Below are 5,915 nucleotides of genomic sequence, written 5' to 3'. Positions count from 1 at the left end.
ATATACGTACTTAGGACAGACAGTAAGTGTTTCCCCAGGACACGAGATGGAAATTAAAAGAAGGATAAGCATGTGATGAAGAGCATTTGGTAAATAAAATAAGATTATGAAAATTAAAATGCCACTTTCTCTTAAAATAAAAACATACAATGAGATGATCCTAACAGTATTAACTCATGGATCAGAAACATGGAGGCTTGCTAGAGCGTTAGAACATAAGCTAGTTACAACTCAAAGAGCTATGGAAAGAATAATGATAAGAATGATAGTAAGAGACAGAAAATTGAGTAACTTGGATACGAAAACAAACAAGAGTAGAAGGTATTCTAATAACTTTTGAGAAAAGGAAATGGACATTGGGCTGCACATATAATGAGAATGATGGACAAAAGATGGACATTAAGAATAAAAGAATGAGTCTCTAGAGATTGTAAAAGAAGCAGAGGAGGGAAGAATAGACGATGGATCGACAAACTAAGAAAGTCTGTGGGCGTGGACTGGCACAGAAAGACCAAAAACAGACGCAAGTTTAAGTACATAGCTAATGCCTATGTTCTGCAGTCGACAATTAACGACTTATGATGATGATAATGATGATATATAATTGCATTTACGATCTAGTTTATGAAGTCAATTGAATGTGGAATATATGAAAGTATTAGCAATGTTATTTAGAGTATATTACGAAACTCAATTAATAATATACACTGTTTTAAAATCTTCTCCAACTGTGTTTCTATTTAATATGTCGTTCACTATATTTATTTAACGGAAATCTTTCATAAGCCGCACGCTAGATAATAACTCAGGCTGTGGCCATAATAGTGTAGAGCTTTTCGAAAGTTATGACTTGCTTGGCAAACTAATGTTGCGAGTGTATTACCGAAAGTCTAATAACTTCCAGAATGGGCACTGACCAAATAAGTCAAAGAGACTTATGACATCGTACGAGAAGACTAATGGCAGAAACAAAAATGTGTTTATGCTCATGCAACGAGGTAAATGGGCGAGCTTTTTCTGTGACCCTGTTTGTTTCCGTATATGAAATAGAATAATACGAAACATATTTTGTGTGCTGGTAAATCTTTTTGGGAAAGATTCGTCTCTAGAAATAAGAAAAGGTAATTCCCTGTTCAAGAACTTTTCCATTGAAAATAACTGAATTGTCAGTCTTATGTATTCCATATATGGGGTTGTTTTTGTATTCTCTTGCATTGGCATATAAACAATTCATGCCTATTAATATCCTAATATGGATAAGAAATATTAATATATAACAATCACTGACATAAAATCTTACTCTGTCAATTTCTTTTTCTTTTTTTGGAAAGCATTGCCCTAGATATTAATCGCTGCAACCATAGAGGTGATTAAAATGTTCCTGGATAAGAAGCTTATCTTGACCCAGTGACAATTTTGCTTCCAGAATATTTAGTTTTGGAATCTTTTGATAATATGTTTTATTTATTTTGAATAAAATCAACGGCACATTAATCTAATGTATATAGCTCATAGCAACTGCGACTGTCTCCCCTTTCAGTTGATTCCATAATGTAAAACTTACATAGATTTCTACATATATATATATATATATATATATATATATATATATATATATATATATATATATATATATATATATATATATATATGTGTGTGTGTGTGTGTGTGTATGTATATGTATATACACATACATATTCAAATAGACCATAAATACGCTTTAATATTTAATTGTCCAAGTATTCGAACTAGAACACGATCGGAATTAGTGTAAACAATAAGACTTAGCTCATCTGGCTGTACAGAGGTAAGAGTTGATTCTGACTCTACTGTGTGTGATCCTTTCAGATTAGGGATTTGTACTTTGGAATTAAAATCAACCAATCTCCACCATCATATCTGATTTGTTTGTATGTAGCAATTGACCGTTTTTTTTTTTTTCATTAATAGCCGGGATTTAACTGTTATTCAACTTAACCACAAACAGCTTTAATATTAAATTCACTATGCCATGCCATGAAATCTCAGACCCATGAAGAAATTTCATAAAATATAATTTTTTTTTCTGCCTGGTCAAGGATTCAAACCCCCAGCATTGGACTATGCAGCTATGAAGAGATAGAGAGAGGGGAAAAAAGGGTTTCCTACTCTGTAGTATTCAAACCTGTCAAAGTAGGGATTCGTACTTAAAATGGAAATCAATCTATCATCACGATTACATATATTTGGAAAACTTGTAACGTAGTTTTTTTTTTTTTCTTAATTACTAACACTCGTGATTATAATTTTTTTTTTAAATGAAATAAAAAGTATATTTGATATCGAATTCACTTTAATGATAGTTATTTCTGCCTGGCCAAGGATTCAAAACACAACACTATTAGGAATAAGTGTAAGCAGTACCATAGATAGATAAGGATTGATTCTGGCTCTGTCGTATCCAATCCTGTCGAGTTCACGATTTATATTTAGAATGAAAATTAATCCATATCCAAAATTACAGATGATTTCTATGTCCAAAATTACAGCTAATTTTTAAACATGTTACGCTTAGCCAGATCAAATACAGAAGAGTCGGAATCAACTCCTATCTCTTCACAGCCTATTGGGCCAAGCCTTACTGTTTGTAACTATTTCTATCGGTGTTGGCGTTCAAATATTTGGCCAGGTAGAAATATTCTTCTTTGGTCATATGATGATATAATAATAACCGTTGGAGTCATCCAGTCAGGTAATCGTGAGTGCGCTAGTTATGATTATTATTATTATTTCTTTTTTTTCGCGGGGGGGGGGGAGGGTGATTGATATTTGCTAAAACTCGATGGATATTCCAACAAAAATTAGATTGGCATCTAAGTGATAGCAGACACTAGTCTCAATATAAGGGTTGAAGAGACTCTTAAGCTCTTCTATGAGAAGACAATCTAAAGCCAAACCATTGTTCTCTTGTCTAGGGTAGTCACATAGCCTCTGTACCATGGTCTTTCACTGTCTTGGAGTAGAGTTCTCTTACTTGTGGGTACACTAAATCACACTGTTTTATGTTATTTTCAATCCTATTGTATATTTTAAGTTTTTATAGTTTACATATGGAAGATTTACTTGATGCTGTTACTGATCTATTTTTATTTTTATTTTAATTATTCATTTCTTTTCTTGTAGTTTATTTATTTGCTACTTTCCTTTCCTCACTATGCTATTTTTCTGTGTTGGACACTTCGGGATTATATATATACAGTATATATATATATATATATATATATATATATATATATATATATATATATATATATATATATATATATATATATATATATATATACATTCTTACGAAGATGGTTTAGTGTAAATATTTTATTTATGTATTTCATTCGTGTATTTAAGAGCTGTATAGCCTGCTCACGAGGTGAGTTCCTCTCTTGAAGGTTTAAGTAATTGTACGGAAATTGCATAATACTTTTGTCGTATAATTGATTGTATTTTTATTCAAGTCAGAATATATATATTTAAGTTATTTTTAAGAATTAACTTTTTATTTCAAATATTTTGATAGGAAATCTTATGTAATCTCGATTAGATGTGCTGTGCGACACATACGAGGTATAAACACGACGGCATGCGTTATGTTTACGAGGTATTACATCTGTTTATATTTCCAGGTGGCTAGAATGTTCTTGAAAACCCCAGAGTTAGTTTTTTTTTTTTTTTTTTTAATGTTTCGAGGAGTAGGTGGGCAGAGTCAGCTGAGAGAGAGAGTTGCCTCGTTTGTTCATTGGTATTCGTCTGCTACTTGATTAGTTGCAGGGGCGGTTCTAGGGTTTCTTGCGCCCTAGGCTAATATTTTGATTTGCGCCCCCAGGCCCACCAGCTAGGAGGTCTGGGGTGAGCAGTAGCCAGTAGCTCCCCATTGGGTGACATTTTGGGATAGTTAAATTGTAAATCCAGCTACCCCAATATTAAGTTGAAATGCATTAGGTGCACACACACACACACGCGTGCACACATACACACACACACACACACACACACACACATATATATATATATATATATATATATATATATATATATATATATATATATATATATATATATATATATATTAGATATACTATCGCTTCCAGAGGCTGTGTAATACTGTTTTTCCCAAATATCTAACAAACTGGCTTATGAATTTCCATGAAACTCCAGCAATGAATGTTTCAAACATTGGCCTAATTTTTGGTAATACAATGAATTGACAAATGTGCTTGATTAACCCGTTTACTCTTAGAAAAAAAAAAAAGAAACTTCTTCCCTTCCTTCAGAGCGTTTCGAATAAGTGTTACTTAATCACGTAACTGTGACGCAGAGGTTCCCCCAACCCTCCTTCGGTGTTTACACCTATGGCTATCCTAGTACTCCCCCCCCCCCCTTCCTTCTGGCCTTCTTTCCTCCATTCCCATTCTTATTAGGCTACTGAGTAAATCCCTGTTAGAAAAGACTGTGTACTGCACATATAAAATGAGCCGGAAGAGCAATAAAAAGTTTTATGGTGGTAGATAATGATTAGATGGTTAACACAAATTATCAAACATAATAGAAGAGGTTTAAAACAGGGGTGTGGAATCACACTGAGATATATTCTACTCGGACTCCTACAAATTTCAGATTTGCGACTAAAAAATAAAAAAAGATAAAAAAAAAATAAAACATTAGTAGAAATAGAAAACAATTTTTTTCCTTGAGGGTGATGATGAGTAAAATGTATAAATGTCCATTTCTTGTGTTTTTTTTTTTCTTTCATCCCTCATAAATCTATGGTTTCCAGCAATTGGTGATAACATTATTTTGGAAAAGCAAAGCTAATGAATACTTTGATACTAGTATATCAGCTTGGCATGTAGACAATGTCAATGGATTTCTCAAAGTAAGGTTGATTGGTTCATTATTTGAAGTCTGGTATAATTCCAGTGACAAAGTCGCAATGATAATTGTCACATACCTTTTAAGTAACAAAAATAGGTACTGGTACTTATAACGTAAATAAATATATAAAACTATAGGTTGAAATATAATAAATCTTATGTATGTATGAACACACACACACACACACACACACACACACACACATATATATATATATATATATATATATATATATATATATATATATATATATATATATATATATATATATGTATATATATATATATATAATATATATATATATATATATATATATATATATATATATATATATATATATATATATATATATATATATATATATATATATATATATATATATATATATATATATATGATTTCAAAATTTATCAAATGGCCGATGTCAATGCCCTTATATGAAACATCTTTTAGAAGTCTACCGTCTAAGGAATTCAAGCTACTCTCTCTGGTGAAATTGATATGATAAATTATATCAAACAATGCTCTCTGTCATTTTCTTCCTGGCAATTGATGTATCGAGTAACCTGTGTTGTATGGAAGAATGAGTCCAACGGCTTAACCTAAAGAAAACTATATTTCTATTGCTTTACCAACACTCTCTTGACGTGCGAAGTGTAGGGTTAGCATGGCTTCTTTCGTCTCCTGTCATAAGTCTCATTCTTGATCTTCAATGTAAGTGAGTGGGTAAGATATAAAACGTTGGTCTTGTGTTTAGGTAAAGTCTAAAGTCACGAATCACATTAGGCTACCAGGTATGCTGAACTTTTACTGACAAAGAATTTCGTATTGCTTGGGGTAGGTCTTATGACGATTATCTATGGAGTTAAACAGGCGTTTAACAATTCGGGGGATGGGAGGTACAGGGGAAAAAAACGTTAAAACAACCTCACTGAGGGACGTCATCACTTTTGCGAATGTGTGGGTGGCTAAGACTGGCTTTAGCCTCATTTTCTCAAGTAAAAAAG

The sequence above is a fragment of the Palaemon carinicauda genome, chromosome 4 (genome assembly GCF_036898095.1).
Source record: "Palaemon carinicauda isolate YSFRI2023 chromosome 4, ASM3689809v2, whole genome shotgun sequence".
Classification (NCBI taxonomy): domain Eukaryota; kingdom Metazoa; phylum Arthropoda; class Malacostraca; order Decapoda; family Palaemonidae; genus Palaemon; species Palaemon carinicauda.
The sequence above is the reverse complement of the archived record's forward strand: the minus strand, read 5'-3'. Positions refer to the sequence as shown.